We start from the raw sequence: 15,491 nt of genomic DNA on the forward strand, positions 1-15,491 counted from the left end.
AATCATCTTCATCTAAACCTGGATGCTTTGCATTTCTTGTTTTTGAAAGATATCGTGATAATTATACAGGTATTATGCAATTTACTTATCCTATTAGGCCAATAGATAAACAATTCCTGAACCTGCATTTACTGTTATTTAAGAGAATCATGTCTGATGCTTTGGCTTATACCAGGTGATTGGTACATTTTGATACAACATCTCTGAATATGGGCAAATAATATGAAAAAAAAAAGATGGCTGAATTCTTCACTGAAAAGATTCAAGATAAATCTGTGGGTATTATGAAACTGCTCCACTTGTCTAAATCTTTGAGATTTTAAATATTAACAAGACCTTTAGTTAAGTAAATGTGAATATAAAATATCAAACTAAAATGCAAATGGTGTAGATCTTTCAAGTATGTATAATATATGCCAGCCAGACATCAGAGGAGCAAAGAGCAGTCTGGTTTCAAAGTCATATGTATGCAAAACATAATAAGCAGAAAATCATGTAATGTGACACAGGACTTGAACAGTAAATAAAAGCATTACATGTCTCTCTAAAAAAGGAGCTATTTTAGAAAGAGAGAACAATAACATATGTAACAAAAATATCAGTGTAGAAAACTGGTATCAAATATGCCATGTTCTTTTCATTACAGTGCAGCCACTCTCTCTACTGTCTCTTGAATTACAGGAGTGAAATATATAATGAAAAAATTCCCAAATTCTTTAAAATCAGATTATTTTATGGTAGTATCCACAAAAATGTGCAAAAATTCCACTTCTCCAAGTGTCATGAAGCATTCTTGCTGATGCAGACAGAGCTTTTATAGCAGCTATGTATCAGTCATTCTGTCCTGAGCTTTTCTGCTGTCATCTACAAACAATATATGTGAAGATTTTCATGAGAAAGTAAATGACAACAACAAACTTTCCTCTGAGTTTTTATGAAGTCACTGGCACTGTTTCTTTTTATGGCACATCCTGAGAAGAGTGAGAAAAAAAGAAAATGCAATTTCTGCTTTCTGCAAGGCCATCGACTGTTTCAGTTCCACAGGTCATCGCAAGAAGGGAATATGCTCATGACCCCATCTCATTTTTTTATCTGAAACACCAAATGGAAACAGTCATTTGAGGTCTGACTCCAGCAGAGTTCTGATTGCCTGAACTGCTTTTTAAATGGACATGAGGGCACTGATCCCCCCTCAGGATGATGTCAATGTAACCATCTGTTCTGGGACCAGCCCTTCCTCCTCAGCAGCAGAATATAAAGAAGGTCCATCCATGTTTGGGACACCATTCCCCATGTTTTCCAAGTGCTGAATAAGATTTAGTATTTTTTTAAATGTTTTAACTCCGTAAAAGTCCACAGTTTGAAATGTAGCTCAGTTTTGCTGCTAAACCTGAAGCTTTCTCACATACTCTTTTTTACACCCTCTATGGAATGATTTTCCTGCAGATCTACAAAAATTCAGATTACTTTTTTGTAGTGCATTTGCATGTTTATGTACACAACATAACATTTCATTCAAAATCATTGTTGCTAGGATAGGAACCTAGTGCAATGCCCAGTGTTCTAAGGATCCTCTGTGAGGATATTTAAATGTCTTAAATGGCTTTTTTGTTTGTTTTTTTGGGGAGCTGTTTTTGTTTTTGTTGTTGTTGTTGTGAAGGGTGGAGGGAATGAATAGTTCAATAGGACCTGAAAATCCATATTTAAAGAATAGGTGACAAGTTCAATTTCATCCTCTTTTGTTTTCTTGCCTTTTCTTGTTGTTTGTGGTTTTTTGGTTTTTTTGTAATATTAATAATTTTTGATCCTGCTTTTTCTCATGGTTGTACCATATATTGATCACAGGAGAAATGTGGTCTTTCTATTGTGATAGGCTTAAAGTGTAAATTTGTAACAGCCTACTTGTTAATTGGAAAATTTTTACCTCTTTTCTGAAGATTTTACTTTTCACTAATTCATAATTTAAAAGTTTGGTGGAAGATATCAGAAATTTTAATCACAAATATGCAAAAACCCCTCAGAAAATACAGTAAATGACATATTAATGCTGACCTTGTATCACCTCTTTACTGTCTATAGTGGATGAATATTTTGGACAAAGGAAGAATATCTCCTGAGAAAATGTTTATAGTAATTATTTACAAACTTGTCTAACTGTTCTATACCACATGAAAAATATTACACAATCCTCTTGAAGATTGTTCTTTTTTTCTGTTTTTTGGTTGGTTGGTTGGTGGGTTTTTTGTGTGTGTATGTGTGGTTTTGGGTTTTTTATTGGTTTTGTTTTTTTGGGAGTTTGGAGTTTTAGGTTTTGGGCTATTTTTTTTTTTGCTGTTTGGATTTTTTGGGCTTTTTGTTTGTTTTGTTTGTTTTGGGAGGTAAGGCACAACATGGAAGAAAAGTAGCATTTGTAGGGTGTCCTTGAACATTTTTATTACACGTGATAGCCCAGCAGAATGTCCAATTGTAAAGCAAATTGGGTCTTCCTATTTAATCAATTCATCAAAATATTTTTGTTTTGGCTTGTTATTACTGAATTCTTAGATACAATTCTAAGTTTTATTAAAACTCATACCTCAATTCCTCTTAAAATTTTTACCTTTGTCTCCCAAAAAGGAAACAAGTTTTAAATTACTGATTTTTCTATTTATGTGTAACCTGTGAAATAAAACTTTTCTCTTTTATTAAAGATTTATTTTTACTTAGTCTATATAAATTTCTCCTTGATCTAGTCATCAAATAAGTATAATAAAGGCAACCTTCCTAAATTTTAGATATCACTTAACTACTAACTCCTGCTACTATGCTATATGGCACAGATTTTCTCGGCAATGAGAGAAAAAGCACCACCAAAACACAATTTCAGAAACTTGCTCTTGAACATGATGATAAAAGACGATAGTTCATTACTGCTCTTACTTTTTGCATTTATTTATTTATTTAGCAAATAGTATACTATCTGGTCTTAGGCTTGTAATCAGCTGGTACACATAGACACAGACACAAACAGTACTATTTCAAATGAAAACATTTTTATTAATATCTTTCATTTTAGGCAGGATAATATGAGAAAAAATGGTTAAAGAATACATTAGGTAATTAAACAATAAATATAATGATATTTTAATGTTTTAAAATATTAAAATCATTAATATTTTAATTATCTTACTTCCTCTAAACTAGAGACTATGCTAAAACTGTAATAACTATCTTTTATAAAAGATAGTGTCTCCTGGGGATTCTTTGAGAGTCATGAAAAATGTCTGACAAACTAAATTCCTACAGGTCTCTCATTTATGAGCAAATGCATAACAGGTACACCATGAAATATCCCACGTTTTCCAAAGGGTTATATCTTATTTAGTGAAAAAGCAATTTTTAATTACCGTATGGCACATACTAGACAACAAGGGAACCAGGCACAGTCCAGGTGGGTTTGCAAAAGGTAGGTCCTGCTTGACCAACCTGATCTCCTTCTATGCCAAAATGACCCTCTGAGTGGATGAGGAAAGGCTGTGGATGGTGTCTTCAGTAATGCCTTTGACGTAATTTCCTACAGCATTCTCCTGGAGAAATTGACTGTTCACACCTTGAATAGGGGCACTGTTTACTGGGTAAAAAACTGTCGGCATGGCTGGGCCTATAGAGTGGTGGGGAATGAAGTTAAATCCAGTTGGCTGGTCACAGGCGATGTTTATTTATGTCTTTATTTTGCTGCTTAGATCAATTTATTTGCTGGAAGCAGTGGAATATAGATCTTCAAGACTGCTGGCATTATATATGAGAGTTTCCTTTTATGGTTCAGCCTACCATATGTTTCTCTCTTCTGAGTTTTAAGGTTCATTCCTTGCCTTTTTTTTCCGCTGTTCAAAATACATAATACAAATAGAAAATACATTGGTAAATACATAAAAATCTGAAAAGCGTGTATTACAATAAGAAGAGCTAGAAAACTTTAATTATAGCCACTACATTGCTTCTAATAAATCAGCAGACCTTGTGAAAAGCCAGTGCACATCTATGCATGTCTCAATCAAACACTTTTCACCAGCTTCCTTGCTTGCTAATTTTCTGTACAAACTCTGTTGTCCTGTGTCTGCTGGGGGGTTCAGTTTGTTGTCTTTTAACTTCCATCTTGAACTGGGATCCCAAGGGACAGGAGCAGATGGCTAACAATGCAGAGCAATCAAAATTTATTAGCCTGGAGGATATGTAATTCAAAAAGAAGTATCCTGTCACGGTGAGCTAGGAGATGAAAATCCCAACAGGCCTTACTCCCAGATGCACTTACATGTAAGGGCTGGGATTCTTTAAGGGATATGAAGTCAGTAAGAAAATTTATGTGAAAGTGGGTTCGTGGAGGGAACTTTAGGAAACATAAATTTACAAAGTCCTCTTTCACATGCAATTAACATAGGTTAGTGCACTTGGCACTACCTGTGTGGCTTCAAGTTTTCTGAAAACCCTGATAAAATCCTCATAGGATTTTAAGTCCACTTCCTGTAAGCTTCTCTTTTCACTCTGAGTTTGCACAGCAGCTTCTTATCCATCCACAGAGGCTTTCTGGAATTTTTGCCTGATTTCCTCCTTGTTGGTCTGCGCTGCTCCTGAGCTTGGAGGAGATGATCCTTGCAATTCAACCAGCCCTCTGTCTTCCAGGCCTCTATCCCATGAGACTTTACCAAACAAATCCTTGGAAACCCCAAAGTGTGCTCTCCTGAATTCCAGGGCAATGATCTTACTGTGGGGCCTCCTCACTGTCCTGAGGAACTCCAGCTCCACCATCTCACTGTCACTGCAGCCACTGCTGCCTTGGAGCAGTAAATTCCCCCCAGCTCTTCCTTGTTGGTGAGCATGAGGTCCAGTATTGCATCTCTTGTTGGCTCATCTACGACTTCTAAGAAAGTTGTTGACACATTCAAGAAACCTTCCTAATTGCTTGTGCCAGACATGGAGATGTGCACCAGCCCAACCAGCATGGGTTTTTGAAAGCAGGTCCTGCTTGACCAATTTGATATCCTTCTTTGACAGGATGATAGTAACAAGGGATAGGGCAAGGCAAAACAGTTCAAGTTGTGCCAGGAGGTGTTCAGATTGAATCTGAGCCAAAATTTCTTTTCTGAAAGGATGATCAGATATTGGAACAGGCTGCAGGGGGAAAAGGTGGAATCATAACTCTTGGAAGCATTCAAAAATCTGCAGTGCTTAGACATATAATTTAGTGGTGGACCTGTCAGTGTTAGGTTAATGGTTGAACTTGGTGGTCTTAGAGGTATTTTCCAACTTTACTGATTCTATGTTCTAAGTTGTGAAAGCTGGTAGCGACAGTTTCTTGATAGTAGCTGTTGTTCTGGTCCTATAATCCATGCTTTCCTTTTCTGATGTTAAGTGTTTTAGCATGGTTATAGTGAAAATTAAGGGGGAAAAAAATGTCTTCCAAAGATAAAGCCCAGAACACCAGTTCCTGTTTAAGGGAACCATACAATACTTTCACACTGTTAATGAATGGAAACAAAAAAAAAAGACTGTTTTCAACTAACTGTTCCACCAAACCTGAAAAATATATCAATATCAACATCAGAGAGCACCACTGACATACATGACTGACAGACAGGAAAATTAAACAGATAATTTCAGTAAATTAAAAACCTCTGTGGTAATATCTAAAGCATATTTGGACAGGACAAAGTGATGAGACTTCAAAGTAGCTCACTGAACTTTCACAGAACTCCTTTACACATGGGGAAGATCTCACCAGATACTGTAAGGGCCAACAGCTGGAGTGGAACCCTATCCACCTCACGAAGGAGTAAGTTCATTTCCACTAAATATGGACAATGTCTTTTGACTGACAAAGTTACATAATGTAATGCTTGTCACTGATATCAAGGCAACAGAGATGTTGATGATGTCTTATTGAGATTATTTTTCAGTTGTCTAAGGAAACACAGCCCACTGCTCACAGAGTGCATCCTGGGAACAGTGCAACAAGACGACAGCAATCTCCTTATAAAGCCTTTCTCAATTGTTTTGACTGCACATATGTGGAAATATTTTTGTCAAACAAATATTCTTAAAGTATTCTGATTTTACTGGGACAAGGACTGAAGTGGGTTTTACCCAAATATAATTTCATCATGCTCCATGTTTCAGAGGAAATTTTAGTTGTAAAAAAAAAACTGGTGAAACATTTTACAGTCACACCCTTGTAGAAGGTCATTCATGAAACCAAGGACTCTGCAAAGGTAACCAACCTCCAAGCCAAATTCCTAGCATATTGTAATGCTAAATTTTCAGGTGAGTTTTCTATTGGGGTGGTTTTTCTTCAAATTAAAACAGCCCAACTGAATCTAGGTTTAGTAAAATTAGTTTCCAATAAGACCACAGGAAGAAAGCACCAGAGATAGCACAACGTCGGTAGATCTGGTATCATATTTGCTTAGATTCCCCTGACTGTAAGCAGATTTCAAAAACTGAAAGTTGCTGAAATGTTAGACAACCTGGTGAAGTGAGCAGAGCTGCTGTTCAGCTCATATTTTCTTGATATCTTCCAATTGGTGGTGTCATGTGTTCCTCACCAGAATTAATTCTATTTATTTATAACTGAGTGCCCTGGCTGACTAGCAAAGATAGGATGCTAAATAAAACAGTGTGTTGTCCTTCAAAATCTGGTAAAAATATTGAAGGAGCCCCTTTTGGGTGCAAGATATGACACTTCAGTCTAATCCAAGTTAAATGTCATTATGCTATTTCACTAAACGTGTTACTTTCTGCCTGACCCCATTGTGTTTCATTGCATTACCTTAAATTCATCCATATTAGAATGCAAAAATTTAAATACTTGCATAAGTCTAAACCTGCAGAAATTTCTGAAGAAATCACAGAGATAATTGTAATTTTTCATTGAATCATGATAAAAGATAAAGGAGAAGTTTTAGCTGTGATTTGAATACACCTAGCAATTGCTGTTCAGTGAAATAAAATATCATTTATTGAGGAATAATATTTTACACTTTAGAACTCTCAGATTCTTGTATATGAGTATGCTAACACATTAGACATATTTAATAATTTTGATGAGGGGCAGTTTCCTTCTTTGTTTACTCTTAATTTGTACAGGCATTCCATAGGGAATGTGAAAAAATTAATATCCATTAATTCTACTTAACAACTTTCTTGAAGGTGGGGAAAAGAGACTATTCCATAGTTCATAAATCTGTCTGCACATCCTTAGTCCTTCATGTTAATTTCTAAGCTGATTATCAAAACAATAGATACAGGACAATATATTACAGAAAAGACTGCAAGAGTTGCAGTACCTCGTTATTACTGTTGTTAATAACAGATAATGAAATATTAATGTGTAAATATTTAATCTTAATTGTTTAAGATATAAATTTATTGTTATCTAAATTATATTTATAATGTTCTATAAATTGTATTTATATTAATTTTTTTTTGCATTTAAGAAATATTCTCATGTAGCAAGAGATCTTTGTGCTAGGTGCTATATGCATAAACTTAAGAGATGTCCCATTTTATGGGAAATCTGAAAATATTTAATGATCTTTTAGTTCATTGACAAATTAGGAAAAATTAAGTCCCTAAATAACAGAAAATCAACTTTTAGAAATATAGCAGAAAGGAAGGAAAGGAGAAAATCTTAAACAAGAGAGAACAAGGGGAAAAGTACATTAGGACACTAGTTAATAAAGAGAGACTCATTCAGAATACTGTTTTTAATGAGAGAGAACAGGAGAGGAGTCCTCAATATAGATTTAGGACCAAATTCTGCAGGCTTTGTACCTGAAAAAGCAAGAAATAGAAAAACCATGAAGTAGCCAAGAAAAAAGAGGGCATGTAACTGATTGTTAAAAAAGGGGCAAATAATCAACCATGGAATCTATGGGTCACATTGCCAAACCAAAGGTTATCCTAAGATTGGGAGCCAAACAGGAAGTATGGGAATGACACTTCTGACACTTCTGACCAATTTCTTTATTTATTTATCATGATATATAATACTAAGATATTCTGAAAAGAAGATGAATGTAAGTCTCACCAGCACTATAATTCTGGAAATATGAGGAAAAGTACAGAAAATTGAAACAGTTCTTTACATATTTACTGCAATAAATGCATGAAAGTAAAGGAGAAGGTAGTCAGAAGTAAGTTTCAATCCTGATAATGGCTGGCACTGAAGCCCTTGATGTTTTTTAAACAGTGTTCAGTTGTATCAGACAGAGAAAGCTAGCCATGAAATTTCCTGTACAGAAATGTGAAATGCAGCACCCAATGCATAAAAACCAAGGATGCATTTAAAAAAAACCAAACATGTTATAGAAAAGGAAAGAACCAGAAAGTCTTCAGATTGATCTTCAAGGTTTGGACCTAAGAGATCTACTGTGGATGAGATAATGAAAAACTTAAAGCATAAAAATGATCAAGAAATTGAGGTGTAGCATTTAACAAAGAACAAAAACTGAAAAGCAAAGACATAGCATATTGAAGTGTGTCAAGGATGGGCCATGCTTAGATCGTCTTGCCAGGATGAAGAGTCTAAAATTTTTTAGGAAACACCTTGAATAGAAAGATTTTTCAAGATCTGCAGTACACAAACAGAAAAAAAATTCTTTACAGGTTAACATTAAATAACAAGAGTGAAGCGAAAATACAGAAAATACAGCAAGAATTATGCTGCACTACAGCACTTTGTAGGCACCAGTGCTAGCAGATTACAGTATCACCATGAGCTCTGAAGATCCCTTATATAACTCACTGAAACTCATCAAAGATGGATATTATCCGAGTCTCCATCTGAATGAAAAAATAAAGCAGCTTTTATTTCTGTTTCTAGTTCATAAAGGTACCTGGGTGTTCTCACCTAAACCGAACATTTACTAACCCATTAAAAACTATGTTTTGTGGGCTTCCCCCACCCATGACTGATCAAGACCATTACTTCAACCAATGGACATCAAAAATATAGCGTCAAATCTCAATGTGGATCCACATCTCCAGTATCAGCTCTTACAATTTCCTGGGTTTTTTCCCTTTTCTTTATATATTTTCTTAAGTGTTATATTTGTACTTTTCTATTGCTGTATTACTATAGATAATAATAACCAAAATCTAACCAAAATTTCCTTTGCATTGCAACCAAATTGTTCTAGAATAAACCTTATCTATCTATCTATCTATCTATCTATCTATCTATCTATCTATCAACACTGATCATTCAGGGTCATTTCACTGTTATCCTCTCCAAGGCATCTATTAAAAAGTACCTGAGCTACTCTTGCCTTTAGGGGTAAGTCGAAAGAAGAATACATCAAACAGGTAATCAAAGAGTTGATTATCCTCCTCTGTTCAGTGTTTTGCAGCCTCACCTTTAGTATTCTGCAGTTCTGGGACCCACCATTTAAGAAAGATATGAAGGTCCTTGATTGCATCATACCTGCCACAGCAGCTGTGGCAGCAGCTTACAGTTTAGCAGGAACTCAGCTGAAAATTTGCTAAAACAATTGAGTCATCCTGTGATACCCAAGCTAACTTTTTGTTAGAAAAATGCTGTCAAAATAATATAGAGAGGAATATATGCAATAAACCCTATTTGCAGAAGTCAATATTTTAATTCCCTCTGCAGTCAAGGAGGGGAAAAAAGTTATAGGACATGATTCATCTTATTCTTAAGTAGATATCTAAATAGGTCAGATGAATCATACTCTAAAGGGCCTTTTCTCTCTGATAGCTATAATGAGAACCCAAAGTGACTAATTCAGATGTAGACGACTAAACTATAGCTGTCTAAAGTTAGCTGCAGTTAATCCCACACAGAGTGGCTCGTACCTTCCTAGTGCATGAAAAGGCTGGGGAGTAAGTTCACTTTCATAGCTGGCATAGTTGTAATATACTGCCACAGACAAATTTGATTTGTCCTAAACTGACATTTCTCCAACAGAAAGCTGAAATAAGAACTCTTTGAGCAGCAAAAATAGTAAATCAACTTTGGAGTTTGCAAATACATAAAGTTAACAAATCTCAAAATATAACTGGGGATTCCCAGGAAGTGTCTTAGTTTACCAAAAATTATGCTGGGATAACACTATTGCTTGCAGTGAAGTAGTATCTAAATCTGAAATTAATAAAGTGCAAAAAATGTTGACTAAAATGTCACATGGATGGAGCAAGTGCCTCACAAAGTGCCCTAGTGACTTACAAAGTGACTCTCAGGGATGGGAGTGTTCAGTTTATATAGGACAAAACTGACAAGGAATATAGTGGAGATTTACAAGCTTGTCCTGGGTCATTCATTCGTCAATTCTCACAATAGTTGGACTGAAGGCACCTGCTGAAACTGGCAGAAATTCAGGTTTGGACATGGAAAAGACAGCATTTCTTTTCACAGCATGTAATAAATCTCTGTTATTTGGTGCTGTAGGCTGCTGCAAAGGCAAACATCACTAGTTGCAAAAGGGATTAGATAAACTCATTGAAAGACAGAGGAATAAATAGACAGTAAAGGGACTAGGCAGGGATCTACTATTTAAAACCCCTAAAATTACTCTAGATGCTGGGGAATGCATTGCAAAAAGGAATGCAGACACAATCAGAACAGGCAGGATGTGCTCTTCCCACCCTTCTCCTTCTGTCATTTCCAGAAGAATTGAGAATACAGGGCTCTGTTGATCCAGCTTGGATCTATTCTTACAGATGTAAAACCTTATTCATATGAACTTCTCTGATCATGTCACTCCTTTTAAGCAGATACTTAGAAAGGATGAGCAAAATTTCCTCTATGTCCAAGAAAGAAGCATAACTTAACATGTAGACCAATCAGTTTCTGAGTACCTCTAAGATGGGCAGCAGGAACAGCTTGAGATGACTGAGCCTCAGGACACAAAGCACCAGAACACATTAATTTAGTTCTGCTTCTGATTAAATTTCCAGGGAGACTCTCAGCACCTCAAAGATTCATGTTAATCACTTTAGTAACAATGTTGGGTAAAGCATTCCACAATTTTCTGTGGTGCAAGTGCTGGGTATTGAATTTTGTGATGGCCTCTGGAATGGAGAATGTGAGAAATCTGAACTTGCAAAGACTTGGCCATCAAACCTACAGGACTCTCTTGTGTGTTTGGAAGAGGCTTGTGCTCCACAGCTGGTAAATGAGAGCTTACACCCTCATTGAAACTCTTCTCCATTACATTACACAGCTCTTAGTTCCTGCTCATCAACACAACCCTTTTCAGTAAACAGCTTTGCAGCCTGAGCTGTACATTAAATGAGTTTTCTATTTAAGGGAGGTGCTGGCTGGGATCCTCACATTTATACAGGGGCTGAGATAGCTCCTTCCTGTGTTAGAATGACACAATTAGTGCCCAGCATAGAATTGACATCACTCATCACACATATTCTTCTGAGAAACTCAGTGCCCTTCCAGATAATTCTTCTAAATAAGCCTTAGTAATTTGCAAAGTTATCTGAGGCAATAAATTGTGAACAGTGTGACCCTGAATTTACATGTGTTCCTCCCAAGCATCACTGAAATGACAGCTGCAATCAGACATAAAGAAAAATAGATTTCAATTTTTTTAAAGAGTTGTTTTGAGGTCTTGGCTTTCTTTTTCATCTGTGTGTAAAAATGTTTCTCTATTAGAGATCAAGTACATTTTTCATCTTTTTCGTATTAAATTCTGAAATATATTCAGTGAAACTAAAAGGCTAATTAATTTTATGGTAGAATAGAAATAAGTTCTGAGAAAAGTTTTAGATAGATATGCTTTGAAGGTAACATTTTGAAAACAGAACTACCTGCTACTCTGATAAATGATGATTAAGATTTCCTGCTGTGAGCATGCTTTCTTTGCTAGACTGAGTAAAAAGGAATGTTGTACCATGCTATTATGCATACCTAGTAACCCTTAAGCCATAAGCATCAGTCTGCAATCATGGAAGATCTTTGAATTTTTCACTAAAAATGACATCTTTTGTAGTGACTGTTGTTGATGTAAAAACCCTATGAAATTAAGTACTTTTATCATATATATGTTGTAGATTAAGTATTTAGATTTTTTAATTAAAAAAAGATAAGAGAGGAAGTGGTGACAGTGGAAAAGAAAAATACAAGAAGTATTCACAATTAAGTGGTGAATTAAAATGGGAAAATCTGGTTTATTTCTGTGTTCTTTGCCCTTCTACTTGTCTGCTGCCTCTGCATTAGCATTCAGAGAGCAGTATTGCCATTCCTGGTGATTCACTAAGGTATTATGAATATGCAAAATATCAGAAGCTTTTTATGTCTATGGTTTGTCTTTCTTAGATGTTCAAAAGAATAATTGAAGCCGATCAGTTCCTGAAAACTTGCATATAGGTGAATTCCATTATGGAAGAAAAAAAGGGATTTAATAATTCTCACAACATACCAAAATGTTGATTTCTATCTGTTTTCTAAAGAAAATACCTCTTGTTTATTTTCCCCCACAACAAGACTAATTAATTTATAAGTTAGTATGTTATACTATTCTTGTTTCTCAGTTTATTATTAGGTAACACTTTAAAGGGCTGTGTATTCAGTGAAGTATTTAATAAGTTACAGTTTCTCTCTCCTTTTTACTAACTTCTGACCTTCTGAATAAAACACAAATACAGTTTTACAAGCAATTCTCAGCAAGTTTTATTTTATTTATACATTCAAATAAACACATCAAAATCAGATGACAATTACAGTATATATCTAGGATCATTCTTCTTACCCTTTTCTTTTAATAAATAATGATTTTTCTTCTAAAAATAATTAAATAGCAAGCAGTTATCAGTATTTGAAGGGTGATACTTTTGGTTTCTGAGGGGTTTCTAGGTTTTAATTTTCTAGTTGGTGTAAAGGCTACACAAAGCTCACCCTTTGTAATATTCCTGGAAAGTAACAGCAGCTCAGAACTGCAGCGTGCATGCAAGGGAGAACAGCCACTCACTCACTGAAGCAGGAATGATTTACAGTGGACAAGGTATGGAGAATTGCCTAAAGAACTAAATAAGGACACTATGTTTCTTTCTCCTGCATCTCTTTTCTGCCTTTTTGAACCTCAGATTTTCACATTTGACCTTGTATTTATTTTCAGGTAAGGTTTTCTTAAGTGTCTTGCACTGATGCTCAGCTATGGGGGAAATATCAGCCTCCCTGGTTTTGCTCTCATCTGGCTGTGACTTCTAGATGCTTGTGAGGATGTGACAATTCTGGCCTTTTACCTGTGGCCAGGAGCACAACTGGGCTGCAGAAGAACTTGAATCTGGGGTGGAATGAGACAGGAAACCACTTGAAAAAGTGACCCACAAGTCTGACCTTTAAGACTGTAGCAAAACTCTAATATTAAAGTGCTCTGGGAGAATATTAAATTTGACTGCTCACCCTGGTTGCCTAAGACAGAAGTAATATCCATAATATCTACCTACCTCAGCTGGCTGTAGAAGAGCAACATGTGCAGCTCTCCAGTCAATGTGCATGTTGAGCTGCTGGCCTGGGACCACTCACCAGAATAAAGTCTGAAGCTCACTTTCAGCATTATGCATCAACCTGGAGTCTGAAACCTCTGTGACTTTCTTTTAAGTTGAGTTCTGGGTAATGAGGTCAGATCTCACACAGGGCTTTGCAAACTGCTGCAGCTCTGTGTGAAGTGATTGAGACAGTTTTGTATTTTCATATAGGAAATCTACTTGACTGCATCAAAACCTTCAAGAGACTGGTTAATCTATGATAAAAATGAATGAACAAGTGAAAGGGGGAAGAGAGAGAGAAGTAGGAAGGGGGGGTACGAAAGGAAAAAAGAAAGGAAAGAAAGAAAAAAAGGAAAAAAGGGAAAGAAAAGTAGAAAGAAAGGAAGAAAGATCTTCTGAACTTTATTTTCTTTAGTAACTTTTTGAAATAGGGAAAAAGTGGAGGAGTTTATAATAGCAGTTATAAAAGGAAGACAGACAGAGGAGAGTGTTGCATCCCCCTGAATACAGATGAATCCAAAAATATCTTGATACCCATTAGTTTAGATGCACAAGAAATAATGTCATTTAAGGTTCTCTGATGTACTTCAGCAGGAGGAAAGCATACTTTATAGATGTGTGAAGGATTCTTAATAACCATTAAAAACAATAATTATTTACAAAAAGCCCCTACACAACAAACCAGTCATAATCAGATACTACTGTTGAGTATATCCAGGACTTTTTACAAATTTCTACCAATATTTTCTTTTAATTTTAAACAGACCCTTTAAAACAGAACTTTTTATCTGACAAATAAGTACTGAAACTTAAATTCTGAGAGTGGCGCTATAATGCTTAGAAAGGAATACTCCGTTATCACATTTTAAAGAATCTTGGTTTCTACCCAGCTTCCTTGCAGAGATATGGACATGAGAAGTCATATAGCTCAAACACTGAAATACAATCATAAAAGACAGAATTTTACAATGGCTTGGGTTGTAAGGGATCTTAAATATCATCTACTTCCAACCATGGGCAGGGGCACTTTCTGCCGTACCAGGTTGCTCAAAGCTCCATGGAACATGGCCTTGAACATTTACAGGGATGGGGCATCCACAATCTCTGTGAGTAACCTGTTTCAGTTCAGCATCCTCACAGGAAAGAATTTCTTCCTAATACTTAATCTAAACCGCTCTCTAACAGCTTGAATCCATTCCCCCTTGTACTGCCACTCTTGTAGAGTTCTGCCCCATTTCTCTTGCAGACACCCTTCAGATGCTGGAAGACCACAATTAGGTAATACATAAGCCTTTTCTTCTCCAGGATGAGCAATCTCAGTTTTCTCAGCCTTTTCCTTAATCTAAACCCCTCTCTAACAGTTTGAATCTATTCCCCCTTGTACTGCCACTCTTGTAAAGAGTTTTGCCCCATTTCTCTTGCAGACACCCTTCAGATGCTGGAAGGCCACAATTAGGTAATACATAAGCCTTTTCTTCTCCAGGCTGAGCAATCTCAGTTTTCTCAGCCTTTTCTCAAACAAGATGTGCTCCATCCCTCTGATCATCTTGCTAGCCTCCTCTGGAATGGTTCCAGCAGTTCCATGCCCTTCCTGTATTGGAGGGCCCAGAGCTGGAGACAGCCCTGCAGGTGGAATCACAACAGAGCAGAGGAGGAGAATTCCCTTCCTCACCCTGCTGCCCTCAGTGCTTTGGGTGCAGCCAAAGATGGTTTTGGTTTTCTGGGCTGCAAATGCCCATTCCCAGCTCATGTGCAGCCACCAGCACCCCCAAGCCCTTCTGGGCAAGGCTGTGCTTGATCTGTTCATCCTGAGTTTCCAATAGGGGTTGCCCCGACCCAGGTGCAGACCCTTTACACTTTATCTTGTTAAACAACATGAGATTTGTATGGGCCAATTCTCAAGTTTGTCCAGGCCCTCCAGATTGCATCCTCAATGGGGGTTGCCTCGATCCAGGTGCAGACCCTTTACACTTGTTAAACAACATGAGATTCGTATG

Source organism: Passer montanus, unplaced genomic scaffold (assembly GCF_014805655.1).
Source record: "Passer montanus isolate IOZ18808 unplaced genomic scaffold, ASM1480565v1 scaffold3, whole genome shotgun sequence".
NCBI classification, from domain to species: Eukaryota; Metazoa; Chordata; class Aves; order Passeriformes; family Passeridae; genus Passer; species Passer montanus.